At 38.5% G+C, this 20,803-nt stretch overlaps 1 protein-coding gene across 1 annotated transcript in view; it reads right to left on the bottom strand.

The window, feature by feature from the left end:
* Window positions 1-20,803, bottom strand: part of LOC135479463 (glypican-6-like) — a 78,398-nt gene that overhangs the window by 38,483 nt on the left and 19,112 nt on the right. The window lies entirely within an intron of this gene.

Raw genomic sequence — 20,803 nt, forward strand, 5'->3', positions numbered from 1 at the left:
ACCTTGCTCGGAATATAATGTACTTGTCTACCCATTCAACCATGTAAGATTTTGTGGAACCAAAAACAAAAAAAAAAACACTCACAAAAAAAGATTTTCTGTTCTACCATTTTGACAATTTTCTGTTTTATCAAAATAAACTATCAAAAGATTACCATTTTGGCAGAGAGCCAAAGACAACCAATTCCTATTTTAATCGTGTCTCGGGACAGCTATGGATTAACAGAAAAACTTTCATTAAGGAGAAATTCAATCAGCCTTTCCTTGGAGTAGCTGTCTGTTTAATTCAACCCCCAAGTATCATCGTTCACAGCTATCTAACTCCATGCCTCCCTTAATGTTAGCCAAGCTAACTTAACAAAAGAGCTCTTTTGTTCCACAGGGTAAAGATGGTATGACACCATGGCTTGCTTGCTGCAATCTGGTTTTGTTTGGAGTTTCCGAGAAAAATCTAAACATGAGTCACTGCAGGGTTTTCATCAGGACACATCCAAAGGTGGCACGATAAAAAAAATACAAAAAAAAATAAGAATCAATATCAGCCTAATTTAGCGTTCATCGCCCCTTTCTAAATTGGCCAAGCTTTGGGGAAAACTATCCATGACAGGCCGAGAACTGCTGCACCGAGCAGAAAGATTGATGGAAAGGTTTGAGATCAGCAACAAATATGAACGGCACCAAGAAATCATATTCGAATCAATACCATCTTCAGCGAGTTTTTCCTCAATGACTGTACAGCTGTACCGTAAATGGTTATGACAGATGGTTGCTGAAATCGGCAGAAAACTCTCTTCTTGCGATCAAATTGTCCACCAATTGTCCAAGGCATCAGAAAATCTACGACAGAGTATTCCAATAACCGGGTTTCATTCTGGAGCAATAGAAAATCTATGAGTTTCGTATTATTCATTGTGCTATCATTTTACCACGGCTGGGTTAACTCCTACAGTTGTGAGTGAGTTTCTTTATCCACCACTTTTGATACCAACCGTGCCCACTACCATCAGAATCACAGCTGTCTCTATACAAATATTCCTGAAGAAAAAAACAGAAATTAATGATGGCTAACTTGAACATTTCAGCTGTGATTCCAACAGGAAGTGCAGGAAATGTTCTGAGACTCTACCATTACATGAATATCAAGTAGTCTTGGACTGTAAACGTCCCAATACATCCAAGCACATGATGGCACATTTGTATAAATCTGGAAAATGCTACATCTGTTGTTTTTTTTTTTAAAATTCTACCTTACTTCACCATTACAAGTATTTCGACTGTTGGCCACTTTTATGATCATGACATTCTCTGGTCTAAAATGTATTTCTTGTCATTGTCCAGAGAATTAAGCAAATCAGTATGCCGTATAATTCTAACAGGTTCTCATTTCTACACTGAATGTCTGCCTCAGCTGTACACATGGGTTTTTAAAACCCACAATTCCATAGCAACACATAACCTACATGTATATAAACATCTACCGTTGTTCCCGTCAATTAAGGATTCTAGCTTCGGGCGTTTGAGCCATCAAACTACCTCCGACTAATAGCATTATGGTCATAAGCTGTAACTGTCTCATAGCCCTTCACAATAGACAGCATTTCCGTATCGATCTTACAGCTACGATTCAGTACATCTGCTCGACATGTAATTAACGTCTACCTTTGAGGTACGTGCATATTCGACCTTGGTCAACCTTAAGTGGCGTACACATAACCTATGACCTTTTTTTTTTTTTTTTGCTTACATTTTTTATAACCAAATCAACCACTGCCACTGATGTCAAGATGAAATGCTAAGCCTACCGCTCATTAGCCAATTAACCAACTGATAACAGTCTCTTGTTTTGTTCGCTTTCATGTTTTTTCCAGGTTGAAATAATGGCAATCAACGTTAATGTCCGTAATTTACCAGTTGGGTCGTGGCCCCAAATGAAATGCCCTATTGTTACTACTCACTGATTGGGATCTAAATGAGGATTAGACAGGTGAAAAAAAATACAGGTAAGATGATAACCACTATGATCCATGCATCAAAGTGACAGGTAGGACTAATGGGATTCTGAGCAGGTGAGAAATATGTAAATAGCCTCCCATAAAGCAGGGGACGGCGAGTCCTGACCATCAGGGAAAAATGGCTGATGATGTTGATGTGGCGGGAAGCCAGACTCATTCATCCATTCTGAAGGAGATATATACATTCATTAGACTGGAATTTCCCTTGTGTATGTACATGTATGTCCACAGGAACAACATGTACACAACACATGCACAACATGTACACAACACCTACACATGCACACAACACGTACACATGCACAACATGTGCACAACATGTACACATGCACACTGAGACAAAATTTGGCCTGCAATAGCTCTGCCCTGTAAGCATCACATTTTACCTTTGGATTGGAAACCTGCATTTTTCCAGTAATATATCATCCCAGTTTGGAAACTTCTAAGCACCATCATAAGACAAACAGAGCTTTAAGATTGTGAAAGAAGTGCTACACAGTCATGTATGATGTTTTAGGTTCATTTACCTAAAAATAAAAACCTCATTTAAAATAAAACCTGCGAAAACATATTTTACGGCATATCTACCCATCAACAAATTGAGTACACCTATAATCAGGTCATGAGATATTTGTGTAATTTAGGGATGAGATACTGTAGTTGAGTAATACAAGGGTAACATAATTTGAGTAAGCTAGATTCGACCCTGCAATCTCATAGGCCAGGGTCAGATCTGTTACCACAAGATAAATACTTCAAGTTAACTCATATAAACAGAATTAAGACCTATGGAAAAAAAATGGATCTCATGAGGTTTGAGGGCTTAAGTCGAGATGGTAAAAGAAATGCACACCAAGAAACCTGATGCTAGCTGAACTCGCAAAGGTGAGATCAAAAACAGCAAAAGGTGAGGTGTGGCTTAACAATGCGGGTACTGTCTTGTAACTAAGGAATTACCGCAGGGGCGAACTAGATCGGTGTTTGTACAACGTTGTCAACAAATAGTTATAGTGGGTCTATTCTAGCCAAGGTATACATGTGCGTGGCCTGACATGATTGCAAAGTTGCCCAGGTATACTTTGAGAGGTGGAAATGGGGTTGGGTGAGGGGGGAGGGCGGTTGAAGCCTTTGTGTGGGGACAGGCGGGGGTAAGGCATAATGACAGGGCATCAGGTAAGGTGAGACATCATGAAAAGCTTCAGGTATACAGAGGTGTTATTTAACAGGTCAGGTACCACCAAGACTGTCTCATCTACAATTTACCTGTATGGGATCCACAACAGCTGAAGGTTATACATGTACATTGTATCAGGGGGGACACAATGCTAAAAAAAATACAGAACAAAAACACTATTCTGGCTTGTATAGTGTGCTATAATCAGGGTGTAAGAAAACCAGCACCTAATGATGATTTGTATTTGAACACTGTGCACAGGTATCAAACAAAAAAAAAATAACCAAACACAAACTCTCTATACTCCTGGACATGATTAACCATACACACTTTGTAATGCTCTGTACAATCCTGAATATCAGGCCACTGACCACTCAAAAAAAAAAAAAAAAAAAAAAAAAGGGAAATTTGTAATACAAGTTAGAAATATTGACAAGAAAACACTTTGGGTTTATACCCAAGAACTGTGTTAGAGCCTCTCACCCCCTGACCCCCTCTCCCCGATTTTTATTTTTTCTTGTTCTGTCAGTCTTCAGGAATTCTGCCTTTTATGTGCCCACTGGTCTAAACGGTGCTATGACAACTACAGGGACATTCCGCAGCCCCCGTGGGGTGACAACAGGAAACAAGCGCGGGTCACAGGGTATTGTGTTAACGCATGCCTCAGTTATGTGCCCGCATAGCCGTCGCGGGAGGCGCCCTTCTTTGATCTGTCCCGTTCACCTGGCCGGCGGGATGGTCCATTGTTACTGGACAGGGGGATTACTGTCAGTTGGTGGCCTGCTTAAGTTACCTCTATTATTGGATGGAGCGGAGCGGCTGTACCCAGCAGATCTGACCAGCATTAAGACGGGGGTGGTCTGGATCATCTAACTACTTTTGGATTATCCCATGTAGCTTTCATGTAAAAAGTTATAACAGGCACATGTAAATCGAAACAGCTAGCACTCAGGCCGAACACAAGACTCGTAACCAGAACTCAACAGAAAAATCCATAAACCAAAAATTAGCAGGGTTAATGAGACTTGAAGATTTAATTATGTCGTCTTCTTTTCCCGAGCCAGTTCATGAATTGAGAGGGCTGGTCTACCAAAGCAGTGTTTGAGCAACGGAGGCCAAGAATTGAGCGACCGTAGCACTATTTGGGAGAATAGGATAATACATGTAGTTGGTTGTGACAGGAAATATTTTAGTGTGGCCATGTACAGTTGTTGAGTGAGAACAAGGGGTAGAAAGTCACATAGTTTGAGAGGGGGATGGATGGAGAGTGGAGAAAAGAGCTACAAAAACATTTTAAAAGACTGAAAAGCAGAAGTTATCTATGCGTGCTGTTAGGAGCGCGTATGTTGTGTGTGTCTAGACGTTTTACTTACACATGGTTAGACAAGAATTGCTTTCGGAGTTCGCTCAGTAAAACCAAACCATCCCACTAATGGGAGCACAATTATTTCAATGGCTCATGGCATTCGCGGTTTTCTTCACAGTCGTGCTCTATTAGCTATTGTCATAATCTAACGGATAATTTGAATGGAAGAAAAAAATAGAACAGCACGAATTCCAAATGGGTAATGTTTACAATGGTCTCATAAAAATACATCCTTAATCCTTAGTAAATAAATGGCTTCCCCCATCAATAAATCTGACTGTCTTAATATAAGCCAAAGTTTGTTTTTTTTTTGCAACAAAACATTAAAGGATAAGAAAACCTAAAAAACATGACACTATATGCTGAAAAGAGCACATTTTTTTCTATGTGGTGGTGCCTGCTGCATAATTTTTCCATTTTTCCTTGCCATAAAGCCTGAAAACGGCAAAGCTGGCATAAATTGCTGAGTTCACCTCGTCCTCCATCTTTAATACCCTGTAATTTACGCTGAGGGCCTTTCAGCCAATGAGAGTCATTAAAACTACCGGCTTGTTGGTGTAAACTCTGAACCTACATCCAACATTCCGGTTTCAAGCGGAAAACGAACTGTTTGCTACCTTCTGCAAAATGGATTAGCCCTCAGCGGACATTGCCGCTGACTTTAATTACAATTTATCAACTTGAGGTACATACCAGAATTTTTTATGGCATGCACCAGCAAGGAAATGCATCCTCTTTTCAATGGTATTTGATTGATATTTAAATTTTCTTCTTCAATTATTTAAACCAATGACCAACTTACTAAATACGAATGCTCTTGGGCACAATCTATTTTCTGGTTTATATTAAAATATTGACCTCGGTTGTTAAACATATTTGACCTAAAATTTCATCTAAATCTGTTTTTGTCACTCATTTTGTGTGATTCTAAGAGTTCTATTGATCTTGGAGAGAGGCTCTGAAGAGTTTTTTTTTTTTTTTGGGAGGTAGGATGTAAGTCATGACTTCGTAAGTCATATTTCTTGAATCTTTTTCCATAAGCCGACGCCATTTACAAGAAAAGTTACGAAAAAAATTATTTACGATATTTTGCCAAAGTGGGACCAGGATACCAAGTTTTAGGCAATGGACAAAGTTGCCCGGCCCTTTGCAGCTTTTATAACTAGTTTGTATTTGCAGTTGTGTTCTTGGTGCGTACATGTATCTGACTACATATACATCATCTATGTAGCTTGAACTACTTGTCCTTTCTGGCTCAAGTCATCATTAACAGTGAAGTCAGGAAACAGCTGTGCATCAGAGATTTCCAAGCTGGTCTAGAAGTTGTCTGGAAATGTGGCCAAAGAGAGAAGTTCAACCTGCCAGAATGGATCAGGGACTGGTGCTAGAGGAAGAGAGAAAAGGAAGGTGCGATAGGGTGGGGAGAGAGAGATTAGGTAAGTTAAAACTGACTTCAGAAGGTGCCTTGTAGGATACTGGTTTACTATCTCAGCTCAATAACTCGTTCAGTTTACAGAAAACGAACAAGCTGTGAACCGCCATATACACTGACGGCCCATGCCATGCGCGAACGTATTTTAAAAACACAACTATCTATTCCAGAACCTATTGCCAACCAAAACACTGGGTCCCTAATTCTGCAACTTACAGAGATATGGAGAAGAAAAGTTTCATCTGTAAATACAGGTGGATAAGAATGGTTTTACTTTATGGCATGGCTGGAGTCACATCTGCTTCAATCATTCATTTATTTATGCATCACTGATTATATGGAAACACAATCGTTAGTCAAAAGTTATTCAAGCATGACCAAGGCTGCTAGATTTAACCCAGGAAATCCTATCTCCTCTGTCAGCCAATCAACATCATTTCTGTATCCCTTTAATGAAACAAGTTTTTTTTTAGTTTCACCAAGCACCTCTATTAAATCGTTAATATCCTATCTTTAACACTGAGATAACGTGAGGCCTGAGTGCCAGGTTTTTTTTTTTACAGAATGTCATAGCGATGCCAAACTGGCAGTTGTTTCCACAGGAATTAATGCTAGCGGGAAGCTACTTCATTTCCAAGAACATGCAATATACCAAAACTCAAGAGACAACTCAAGTTTCCAAACCAGGATAAAATAACCTATTAAAAAAAGGCCAGCTGTCAAAAGAGTGTTACAAGCAAAGGAAGCCTTGTTGAAGGAAATCCCAGGATGTAACTTGACAGTTCCTATTTTAGACAACACTTGTGCCAGTTTACAAAGCAAAGTTGGTTATTTTTTGTGTTTCAGAAAGTTACAAAATTAAGAACACATAACAAGAGGAAAGTTTTCAGAGCCATTTCCATGAGGATGATACTATGAGAATGCACCTAAACTCTTCCTGAACTAACTTGCTCTTCAAAATCCTAAAATATTCAGATGTAAATAATTTCCAGACCTTTTGGAATAAAGTTGGTAATATTTCATCCCCACCTTAATCACCAGTATGCAGAAAAAGTGTCACATTACTTTCAGTCAATTTTGAAATTCATCAATTATTCCCAGCAAGACCACCTATATTTATTTATTTATTTGATTGGTGTTTTACGCCATACTCAAGAATATTTCACTTATACAACGGCGGCCAGCATTATGGTGGGAGGAAACCGGGCAGAGCCTGAGGGGAAACCCACAACCATCCGCAGGTTGCTGAAAGACCTTCCCATGTATGGCTGGAGAGGAAGCCAGCATAAGCTGGACTTGAACTCAAATGTTGTGCCTAATGATGTGGTTGACTCCCTCCAAGTACAGACAGGTGAATGGCTTCATAAGTAGGTGCCTAATCTAAGAGCAGCAATTACAGGAGTAAAAAAGGGTACCATGGGGTCCAAACACCTAGCATTGTGTAAGCAGACTCTGATAAAAGCTAAGGATCCCGGATCTGTCTAAAGGGTAACACAGCAGCTGCCAACAGAACACCCTGACTAACACCTCTGCATCCTTTGGAGGAAAAGCTTGGAGGTCTGCTGTATGTTAGCGAAGCAATGCTTTCCAAAGGGCAAAGGAAACACGGCAACATGGTGAGGACAGGCGAACAACAAAAACCTTGGAGAGAAAAAAAGACATAGAAAAAAAAAGGGGGGATTTCTGTCTTCCCACCTGCATCAGATTTAGTCCTAGCTGGTCCATGTGCGTGGCTCTAACCTTCCCACCCCCGAAAAGAGGGTATTTTAGGCCTAAAGCATGTGGGTGGAGACTGAGGCTTAGGCTTTCTAAATACTCAGCAACTTTTGTAATGTACAGATCATGTCAACACACAGTAAATGGGAGTTAGTGGAAGCAATGTCTATAAGCAAGAAAATGAGGAGTCCCCTGACACGAAATGACTCTCACATGTATGCGCAAATATATATACATGTATGTAAGTATACAGAAAGGTTTTCTGGGGAGGAAGGCAATGAAAACTGCCTGTGTGCAAAATAATCAGTACACACACGTGTACACACTCAAAGAAACACTGAAAATCCAAGCAGAAAAATTACCACATACATGTACACTTAACACAGAAAAAAAAACTTTGGTTTGGTTTGATTGGTGTTTTTAACACTGTGCTCAAGACTTTTTCACGTAGACTGAAGTGGTTAGGTTTACCAATGACGGGCACTTGAGCGAACCATCCTTCGCCATGTACATGTACCTGACAGGGCCTGGCCATAGCCGAACCCACAAGAGCTGTGTTCAAGCCTGCAATCTCATTGGTCAGTCAGCTGCGAGAACAACAGTGACCACAAACCAAAGACAACATCAAGTACGAAGGTAATATACATGCCTAGATGCTTCAAGAGCGGCAAGACGCTTTGCATAATATCATGGCCTCAAGTCCATGACTGTACATGGGAAGGTCTGCCAGCAACCTGTGGATCGTCGTGGTTCCCCCCAGGCTTAACCAATCAAATTCATGACTTAATTTTTACTTCACTTTCAGAGTCATCTTCACCAACATGTATGGAACTGATTCATCCAACTTTAATGTAGGTCAACTTAAAGAGTTTTTTGGAGAAGTTGGATTAGTTTCAGAACAGCTTAAGTATTCCTTAAGTGTCCTTACGAGCTAATGGAAGTGTATTTTCACATACCAAACATTAGGCGAAATACCATAGTTCTAAATGTGAACTTGATGATTTCAACTTACAATTTTAACTCTTCCAGAATGTACCCACCCTGAGAATTGCTCTGCATGTAGGTCAGGCCTTGCTCTATCAATGCTCACAAAATTACTCACCATTTCAAAATCCCAATGGTGGCAATTTTGTTGACCTTGTCAATATGCTGATGATTTGTAGAGACTGTAACATCTGACCTTTCATCTATACAGTCTTAAGTTTCTGAGAGCTTAAGTGTACATGTTAAATGGGTAGTGGGAATACTGCTCGGTTAGCAAACCCTGACAATTGGATGACCATTTAACTGTCTGATAATAAATATGGCAATTTTTCAACACTGGCTTCAGCATCCCACCATACTGGATACATTGTTGTGTGTTATGAGAATTTTAACGAATCAGAGAGGTAAATACAACACTTACATGTATGTGCAAGAAAAGTTTAAACATCTAAAATAGTGGTTTTGTCAAATCCTTGTCTTCAAAAATGAAGAAAGTTTTTAAGTACTTGGTTAAATCAAATTCATCCGTTGTCTTTTTAGGTGGACTGAAAGTTTTGGTGCGAAAACTTTAAAATAATCAGAGTGAGTTCTATGCATGTGGTTTAGCATACTCAGAATTACCCAACCCATCAGGAATGGATAATATTGGGACTGACATATCAGGTTAGCTGACCCCCCCCCCCCCCAATCCCCTCAGCCCCACAAACCACCACCCCCAAACTTGCCTCCATCAGCAGCCCCCCTATTAGCACATGTCATATGTCAGCAGGGTTTGGGAAAGTGAAGGTTGAAGTGCAAGGACAGCTGGAGGTCTTGACCATGGGATGTCTTAGACCCACACCATCTGGGACTATTTTTCTAGTGGTAACAACAATGACAAGGCAGGCTGGGTTGGGGCACATTGGCAGTCTGCTACTGCTGGTGCTGGAAGGACTAATGTCTTAATGGGACTGGTATTTAGCAAGGCTGATTGATTGGTGCTAACTGCTTGCCACAAGACTATATGGCTGCACAAGTTTATTAAGTCCAAAGCTAAATGTAACAACTGTATTGCACGCTAAGTTTAGCATTTTGCACATGACACATTTTGCTCGATTCTGACTGATTCTTTCAAACTTATACTGTAGGGAGATTTGACAGTGCTTTGGCTGAAGGCATGGAATTAGTCAAGAATTGGAACGTCATTGAAGTAGATTCTTCATAAAAATATTAGGGGATAGTGCAACGACTGGTTGGCCAGTATCAGTATAATGGCTCAGGCGGGGTGCCTTACTTGCCTTCAGTAAGGCATCTCAGTGAAGCAGCACTAGATAAAATAGCGGTGGAAATCCGTCCTGCAACAAGGAGGCACATTGCATGCACTCTAAGGGTTCCTTAGTCTTCATATGACTGAAAAATTGTGAGGTACGACGTTAAACCCCAAGCACTCACTCACTCACTCAAAAACATATTAGTTTTGCCTAAGCATGTCTTCACAGAACTTTCTTATTGGCCAATCAAAACCATTTTGATATATCAACTACATGTAACTGAACATATCTACTGTTATCATTATCATTATAAGGTTATCATTATCATTATAAGGTTGTTATTATCATTATAAGGTTATCATTATCATTATAAGGTTATTATCATTATACGTTATCATTATCATTGTAAGGTTATTATCATTATAAGGTTATCATTATCATTATAAGGTTATCATATGCTTCGCAAAGTGCATTTTGACATACTAAACTTTAGTAGAAATCTAGTACACACAGTTTCATGAGGCTATAGTGAAATATAATAAAATCAACGTGAAAGCAATGGTACACAGAGTCTTACAAATGAATACTGCATAAAAAAAAAAGAGAGAAAAAATACCAGTATATTTGAAGAGATGCCATATGGAAAGTGCCAAAAGATGTTACGCAACCTTTAATCCTCTTCTATCTAAAGACACTGGCATTCAATGTGTTCACCATTAGGCCTGAACCTTTCTTTATAATGGATGCCTGGGGCAAATAATTACCTCCGCATTACAGGGAAACGCAACCTGCAAATGTTCCCATGTGTCAGTACAGTGCTTGTGAAAGTCCAACCATATAACAGTTTCGATCCACACACACAAAAACCCATGTGGTGGTACCTTCTTCCTCTCAAATTTGTCTCTTCAGTACCAAATTTTTCACGACTTGTTGATAAAACACTAGCAGATTTTTGTTACGAAGTTTTTTTGTTTGTTTATTTGAGTGTGGGCAATCCATAAAGGTGAACTGATTCTAGTTTTTGCTCAATGCAGCACGGCTTCACAAATCCATGGTTTTTGTACACAGGCTATGTCTGCTTTGTGCAGGCGGCAATAAATAATCTGTGCAAAGAAAGAAAAATACTTGAAACGACAGCTTTATTTCTGTTTTATGAGCAGCATAATTTCAGGACAGGCTCCTTGAAGGCTGAACATTTACATGCTAGGCCATGTTTCGCTCACGCCATTCACTGATCCCTCATTTTCATCGCTGATCAGAATTTATGATGCACGGAGCCATAAAGCACCAACATCACAATGGCCCATGTCAGTTTAGTAGTTGCACTTATAAGTCAGTTACAGGACATAATGTTGTTTAAACAGCTTGCGGTCTACTGACAGGCAGCCCCAAAAACTGATGGTAGCACACTGCAAAGTAAATATTGACCAAGTCAAACGACCATTTTACTACCCAGCCGTTCATTCACTACGAAGACAACTGAGGCAGAGACTGAATTGTACTTGGGCAGGGCATCGCACATTCCGACCAGCCATAAAAGAGACGTATTCAGGTCAAAAATGACAATGAACAATGTTTTATGGACATTCCCCTATAACCACATGTGCCTGACTGTCTGCAACAGAAGACAATGTACAAGTCTGGCATCTCTAGGCAATGTATTAGTCAAGCATCACACAATACACCAGTCTAGCACATGGACGCACTGCACCTGGAGTGGCTGAATAAATGCCTCATGTTTTGTTGTAAAAGCCATTTGCTTTTTCATTTAAAAAAAAAAATGACAATAATTAGCTGAATTAAATTACCCTATAATTATTTCATCCAAATACTAAGGCAGGTCAGTGAGAACTGGTAAGTTTGAATTTGTTAAATCACATCGAAAAATCTGATGATAAAATCTGAAAAAAAAAAATGATGCATGACTATATACAGAATCACCTTTGGCAAGCAGGAATGACGGAGCTGATTTGTTAGCTTAATACTCTCTGCATTGACTTCTATATGAAAGCATGCATTCTCCTGTATACATTACTTTCTGTATTAAAAAAAAAGTTCAAAATTAGCTGCTTAACAGTTCCCAGTTTTATCCCTTGCATTCTGAAAGGGAGCATTCCCAAGACTTGACACTCAGATCCACAGCTCTTACATGTATTTCAGAAGAAAATCGGTGAAGTTCCTTTCAAAATCTCAATCCAGTAAGAAAATTTCCACTGATAGTACACCATTAGCTCACCCTGGACTCTAGCTACAGTAACAATTACTGACAAGGACTTAGCCCAGAATTCCCACCATTACATTGTTTAAACTCAGTAAATCCCAAGATTGGCCTAGCTGTCAATCACATTGTGGCTGGGGTCAGAGACCCTCTGCCAAGTCTGGACCATGATTCTCCCTGGGTAAGGCTAGATAGAACAAAAAAAAACCCAAAAATTACACCCAAAATATTTTTGCTGAGCACAACCCAACCAACACTCGAACAAAAAAAAAATGAGGGGGGGGGGGGAGAGGGGTTGTCGGGGGAAGCTCTACTGCAAATTTTCATTGCGCGCTTGATGAATAAAATACAAAAAAAATCTCTACCAACTTACTCTATTTCTGCAGATACACTTGGGTTACCACAGATACATTTCTCCCCCAATTACGAGCCAAAGCTAATACAGCACAATTCCCCAGAATATTAAACTAATCAAACTAAGGCAAATTCTATGATCTCCATATATTTACATACTGATACTATCAATATCTACTATGTACCAATAAAAGCAATTTGTACGATTGCTGCAAGATCAAATTTAATTTTGCCATTGACCTAATAACTTGTTTGTACAAATTAATTCTTTACTATAATGCCAATGTTGAAACAGAGGAAGTTGGCTAGAGAGGAATCAACTCTTGTACTTTATCCCATAACTCAGATAATAAAGATTACAATCATCTTAATAGATTAATAAAGCAGATTAAGAGGATTTACATGTAAATGTTGATTTTGCAGAGTGATTAGGTCTTATCTCTGTGGTACAGTATTTAATATTGACCTTGAAAAATTATTGTTGTGTGTCACGGCAGTAAGGGATTAGCACATGCACAGTGTACAGACATGATCTGGCATACATAAGCAGGGGAATTGGGGGTGGGGGTGATCAAAGTTGCATAGAGGTCCATAGACTAGCCCCTGCACCTTGCTCATATCAGGAAAGCAATATTTGGTACAGGTCCCTGGTTCAAACAGTGTACTTGCTGGATGATAGCCGCGCTGGTAGCCTAGAAATAACCTTAGCGTCTGGCCAAGCTAAGTCCTGGTCTCGGTCATAAAGCTAAAGAAGAGAGGCCTGCTTGGGAGCAGACTGGTAGCAAGATTAGCCCTTTTCTTTCTGAACAAGCTTGAGCAGATATGAAACAAGATGCCCTATTTTGCTGCAGGGTTAGCCAGCCGACCCCCTCCAATGCCCATTATAGGCCAGTTGTTATGGTCTTCTCACTAATTTTATGTCTCTTTAATGAGCTGAGCTAGACACATCAAAGCTGGGCCATTGACTAAGCAGGCAAATGGGAAGGCCTCAGCAGGGTTTATCTTGAGATACACTGTTGGAAATGGACTAAATTTCCAACTGACCATTGTCCAGTTTAATGCCGCCATTATGTGAAACAGACAATGGCAATAAGGGACAAAGGCAGAATTCCTTGTCCCTTCGGCTTTCGAATTGCATTCTACAAATAAACAGCACAGTTTTAGCAGTTACACAGTGTGAAGTTGTGATGGCGTAAGTCAACCAACATGCTCCAAAACATAACCTGCCTAAACCGACCTTTGATACCAGGAAATTTAGCCACTTTAAATACAGATAAACATTACAACAATGAGAACAAAGTAAAAAAGAAAAAAAAAACAAGATTAAAAACTGTTATCATTCATTTTGTCTTGTTGAGTACATGTACAATGTTAGATGGGTATTTTCCGTTTAACAGTTTTTCCTTCCCAACTAATTCATTATCAGCACGTCTCCATGAAGAAAGTGGTTTGATGCACTCAGCGGAGAGGTGAACAATTTACATGTAAGTGGGCGGAAGTTGTGAAATTCAGAGAAGGCATTTCACATCTAAACATATATCAAATTTTCAACAGCCCTTAGTCATACTTAAAGACATTTTTTGTAGCGACTACTCATAAGCTTTCGTAACAGAAAAACTTTTCTCAAAGTATTACATTGCTTGTTGACCTGACCTTAACTGGCAAGAGGGTTTAAGTTTCTCCAAAACAGATTTTTTTGCCTTCCCTTCCAGGACCTTGAGACTACAGGAAAAAAAAACATTAAAAAAATCCAAACCTGCGACACACAAAATTCAACGAGCAAAAAAAAATTTTTTTTTCAACCGACTTTTTTTCAAACTGAATTTAAATGCATGTAAGTTCCACCACTACCAATGCAAGCAATGCACACAAATCATATCAAAAAAGTTCTACCTGTAAGAAGTTTATAACAGAGTTATTACACAAAGCGAGAACTTAGCAAGAGAGGAAAAAAACGAGAAAGATCTCACAATATGTTAGTACCAATGGACTTATAACCATGCTCCTAAGACCTGCATATTTGATGACGTGCCAAAGTAGGAATCTATTTTTTATTTTTTCGGCCAAGCATCCTGTCAAATCTGACTGGTTCCCTATCAGATGTGTGAGCAATGCTCCCAGTAACTTCATTTGTAAAGGTCAATTAGTCTCCCTTTGCCAGAGCTCTTCACGAATTTCTCCCTAAGTGTATGGCATTCTGCTACCCCTAAGGTGCTGATGCTGTGAACTGTGCTATGTTAATTTTTATGTAACAAGAAATTTGGCAACCAACCCAGACATCTCTTTCAGGAAAACTCAGTTGCTGTATAACACTGGGTAATAATGGGAGAGACCCCTGTAGCAATTCTCATAACAGCAGAAAAGGGGCAATGTCTGCTGCAGGACGATAAGGCACCAGTGCATGCAACCCTAGAGGGTATGGGGGCCATTATCCATCATTAGCAACTCCCGGGCAGAATTTGTAGCCACAGAAACCCAGGCCTTTATACTACTGCGGAATGTTAACTACCCGGCTTCTCTCACCAAACCAAACCGGATCATAATTCTTATTATCTCACTCAATTACTGAAATACTATCAGAGCTGGAATGTGGTAATGCTATGCCTCCATATAACAACTTTCTAACAGCCACTGTGCTAATGCTTAAAAAAAAAAATCCTTCAAAAAAAACAGAAGGGAAAAAATCTTGGGAGACTGAGGGCTAGCCGACGAAACATTGAGTTTGAAAAATAAGTTTGGCAGCTAGTTGCTCCAGCTAACAGCTTCGTTAGAAACATTCCCGTCATCAAACGGCTTGTTTTTCTCCTAACTTGAAATACACCTCGCTTCCTCCGACGCGACTGTTTCTTAACTGCACCTTTTAAACCCGTGAAGTACAACCGCAAAAAAAGAAGTTCAGAATTTTTATGAGAAAAACAATTCTGACCTAGCAATATTCCCCCTCGCCACAAAAGTGTCTCGTGCCACACATACCGTCACATTTAGATCTGAGATAACAGAGGTTAGGGTTCTGAAATGTTCAATGTGTAACCTCACATCTAACAATGACAATGTGCTAATGTGGTATATCCCGTACTGTTTACACTACATGTACATGTACCATTCCTCTTGCCAAAATTTCAAGTCTGGCATCAGACACATCGCCAAAACAATCCAGACAAAACTAGACTACTAATTTGACCATGTTAACTGATACCCCAGATGCATACATTTAGCCAGAGTTTAAAATCAGGCCGTCTCCTTTCATGCTAAACCCATACGTGGATGGTTATGCGATACATTGTCACAGTAACGTGTCTAAGACAATGAGTTCAAATCCACTTAATGTACTTTACAAGTCAGGTTAGATGATATCCATGTAGTAAAATCAATTCTTCGGCCAACTGTTCACAAGACAAAAATCCCAGTGGGAGAAATGAAACAGAAGAAAGGCTAGCCCAGTTAGATTTTCCAGCAACTGTAAACTTTCATTAGAAAAAGATGTGGATCACTTATTAATATCTTCCCTTTTTCTCTTACTTATACTTTCCATCACACACATTCTGACCAAATCTCATTGAAGCTTTTAAAACGCCCATGGATTGAAACATGTAACAACTATGCTCCACTCATACTTCATCCACAAATTTGGCATCTAAATGGGAATTTAATGACTTCAAGGCACATTTATTCAACTTTCAACAGTGCCCTTTAACTAGAAGAACTCATTCTGCATTGAATAACCATGAAAAAGGGCATTTGTTTTGTTTTTGTTAATCATTCCATGTAATTTTATTACCTCCATAACCAGGAGAGCTACACTATCATTTTGATTTTACTTATTCCATTAAGCCACCATTCACTCCATGTCTAGGAGTCCATTACTGTTGATGGAAGAAAGATATTCCTCAACATATTAAAAATTTATTCTGCATTATAAATAATGATTTACATGTTGTTTAACCCATATAAATATGAGTTTGAACACTGACCGTTCACAAATTATTTAAATTTCTTGTGACTAAAATGATTTAAAAAAAAAACTGTCACAAAATGAACTACTTGCAGTTTTGAAGTCATAACAACTTCCACTTCTGAAATCTAACAAGATAAAATTATATGCTCTCCAAAAAAAAATGAAAATAAGAATTCAGACAAATTCTAAAAAAGTTTTAAAGTAAAAAAAAACTGACAACCATAATAATAATACAACCGTCTCAAGCATTTTTGGGCTTAAAGCAAACTTTTAATGTCGATAAACATCACTTTATTCACCCCCTTAACATGTCAGCGGAGATTGATGTCTTGTTACATGTACCTGGGCATTTCGTTGCCACCATTCATAAAGCTTTTCTTGTCACACGAGAACCCTTGTGGCAAGGCAACCTTTACACAAAGAGAACTCTTTTAGCAAAGTAGCCTTTACACAATGGTAAAACCTTTTGGCAACGTAACTTTTAAATAACTGTCCAGGAAATAGGGTCTCTTAAGAGAATATCTGCCAAACAACTCTTAAATCTGACACTGAATGGCATATCTTTTAAGAGATGCATTGTTAACAATACAAAAAAGCTTTTAAAAACGAAAAAAAAAAACAAAAAAAAAAAAAACAAGAAAGAAGCTAAGTACATCATGCTTCAAGAATACTGAATGAGTATCTAACGTATGGTGTAACGAAAGACATTAACAAAATGAGCATATAGCACAGGTTTTCTCTTCAGAAACAACTATTAAGTGATCTTTGAACTGACCATGTGTTCTCTGAAATGGCCTAGTGACCTGGCTGTTACTTCACTGGGAGTCCTTCCCCTGGCTTGATAGAGACATGTATTATGGATGGTTGTTTTGAGAAAAGTGAAAGTGAAAAATTTACACACATGCAGCTATCCAAAGATGTCACTGTTGATGTTAAAAGACAAAATTACCCACAGTCCAAAGGTATGATTGGTTATGAAAGATAAAGCCTTTATAAATGTGTCCAATAGACACCAAGAAAAACTATAATATTTCAACTTTTTTTATGAATTTGTACATTCCATATATCTTGTTAGATTTTGTTTAAAGGATAATCACAGCATTAACACATTATCCACATTATCATTCAAACTGAAAGCCATAAAGTCTGAAAATAACTTTTCATCTGAATTATTATAACATCATCTTGGGATCCATCTGGTTTGCCTTGTACGGAAATATCAACACATGTCCACCATTGAGGAAAGTACCTCTTGGATGGTTTACAATTTGACTGATTGAAGGCCTGGGAATTTTTAGGCACTTTACCTCGCTTCACCTGACCCTATTGGTCACAGAAGAGAAGATCTGAAGAGTATCTGGAACCCTGTATATCTGAAGATAACTAGATGGCCTTAATGGTAGCCTACTTTCCTGTTATTTGGCTCCTAAATTACAATTTCTGACAGGTTCAAGAGCAGGACAAGAAGCAGACTGGCAGCCATCTTGAATATTGAGATGGCCAACTTGGAAACTAGATACTGAGAGTGTCTACAATAATAAAGTTTTGAATAAATAAATTTTCACCTCAAAAAGCAAAAAAAAAAAAAGTTGGAATATGCAGGTAAAATTAAGTGCAAAATATTGTGTGCTGAAGATTCTGAGTTAAAAACACCACAAAACAGCACACTGTGGGTTAATGAGAAAGGCATTATAGGAAAATTCTTGCTTCACACAATCAAAGACTTTTGAATACCCAAAATGATAAACTTAAATTTGCAATCTTGGTGGTAAATGTTTTGTTCTGAAACTGCTTTTACCATTTATAAATTATCACACTGGTTTCATGCAGACCAAACCGTCTTATTTAAGCTCGGTTAAAAGATGTGAAAAGAAAATCAGGCAGGTCATGCAGCATTAGTAATGGCGTGATGAAACCATGTCCGCAAATGGATTCCGTTTCCCATAATAGGGTCTGCTCAATGTAAAATGTGTTGGGAACATGTGTGTTGCATGCACGCAATCTGAAATTTCCGTTTTCTGTAAGGATGTATTCTTTAGAGAGAAAAAAATTACCCTTGCACATTACTTCTAACCTTTTAGATCTGAGCCTAACAGAAGAATGAAAAAAATCTTTTTCCTTTCAACTGCATGAACACTTTAAAAATTTAGATGAAACCTGCCACTGAGGAATCAGCCTGTCATTAACAGTGTGTTTGGAATGCGTACTCCCTCAGCAAGATAGGATTTGTGATCTGAAAACCATCTTGATAAGAATAATTTCCAGGCTGAGCCAAAAGCCATATCTGATATCAAAATTATGGTTTATTTTTCCACCAACCAGTCTTCAGAGCTAAAGGATTTTTCTGCCATCTATTAAAAGACAGGCCGACATTCCTGCCTCCTCCACCGAAGAGCTCAACAGAGTAAACAACTGTTGGAGGCTGCCTGCCACATGTGGCTGCAGTTATAGTCGCGCGCCAAATTCCATTTCCTAAGGTACCACATCCCTTTTCTGCCAGCCAGACACACGTGTGGGTAAAAAAAAAATGATATATTTCTGCTATAGAAAGCTCATCTTCCGGATTATTGGCGGTTTGGTGGTACCTCATATACACTGAAGCTACCTTTCACCATGCAGACACCTGCAGACACAAAAGGACATTAGCTTGTCTGCCAAAACCCCAAGGTGTTCATCCCAGAAAGTTTCAAACAGTTATACAGCAATTCAACCAATCAGACGAGGAATGATGCATGCTGGGATAACTGGCAAGCTGGGATACATCATATTATGAGCTCGCGAAAATGCTTGTTTAAACAACTCAAAATGTAACAGCCAATCCTAGCATGCGCTAACCTACAAGTACTTGGAAAACTATCTGTTAAGTTGAATTACACCTGCATTAAACTCAAAATGTAAAAGATCATACATTTGTATATATATACAGTTATAACTTCATTTTCTCATAAGCTCAAAGTAATAATTTATTCCTATCAGTTTTTTTAAAAGAAAAGACGGCTAAAGCAACATTTAATTTCCATATTCCGATGCTGTAAATTAAACTTTAAAAAAACTGCTACTGTCATTTCACTACTGACTCAATGTGTTTCAGGAAATAACTACTGAGTAAATGTACTAGTCATTTTCCAAAAAATGCCAAAAAGCGACTGTAAAAAGCAGTCCATCCTTACATTCCAGAACACGACTTTATATCGTATTTAAAGTCAATTCTGCGCCAATACTTTGGTTCATCTTACCTCAGTATTCATGAAAATCTCTGCCCTACAGATTGCCGACTTATGCATTACCACACAAAATTTCAAATCAAACGCTAACATCTATAGTACTTCTATTATTTTATCAAGAAAGTGCAATTCACCTTTACCTTGAACCAAACAAAGAAGAAAAAAAAAAATTCGAAATTCCAACACATTTGTGGCAATTCTAAAGTTCAACAACCAAGACTTGTCAGGTTTTAAGAGTTATATTTATCTAAAGAACAAAGAGCCTGTTGTTAAATCTTGAGAAGTAGTCATTTATCATGAATAATGAGCAAACAAGTCCCACCGCGACAAACATTTAGTTGTCAACTGTTAAGCCGTTGTAACACTAAGGAGGAGAGAGAATTGTGTGTACAAGCTTTATGGATGAAAACCTGAAAGAGCGTACAGGTACTCACACCATAAATTAATGGCTGTGATAATTTGTAATTAAATATAAATCTTTTTGTGACAACTCTGTTTAAAGTACATGCGTACTATGAAGGTGAGAAAACTACAATACCAAAATAAGTCCAATGCATTAATGTGCCCATGTATGTAACAAGCTTTCAAAATTTTTCTGAATGACTGAATAATCTGTTACACAAGTTGTTACACAACATGACTTTCCTTCAGTGTTTTCATGACTAAGGCACACACACACACACTTTATGTTCCTAGAACCATTCATCTTTTGTTCACCATTTGTTCGTGCCAATTGTGTGAACCTTGTGTAGAAAACAAGTTTTCTGCTTAAATGACTTTGCCCAGGATTTTCTTTGATGTTCAATACACATATAAAAATGCCATTTGTTAATAACAATAAATGAAGAGAAACCTGGTTCACTAAAACAGACAACAAATCCCTGGAAGTTCCACCAGCTTTGCTAACCATACTACTTGCAAAAGAAACTCTTACAAGACATCTGAATTACCTCATGAAGATACATGTACCTACATGTCCATGTATGTGCTGAATTATGATGTTTATAAGGAATCTTATTTCAGGCAGTCAATAGGTTTGCCTTTTGAGCAACGTGTATGGTAATTTAAAGAACCAATGACAGCAAATCATATATGTCTGAAATTGTTTAAAACACCCC

This window comes from Liolophura sinensis, chromosome 12, assembly GCF_032854445.1.
Source record: "Liolophura sinensis isolate JHLJ2023 chromosome 12, CUHK_Ljap_v2, whole genome shotgun sequence".
Taxonomy (NCBI): domain Eukaryota; kingdom Metazoa; phylum Mollusca; class Polyplacophora; order Chitonida; family Chitonidae; genus Liolophura; species Liolophura sinensis.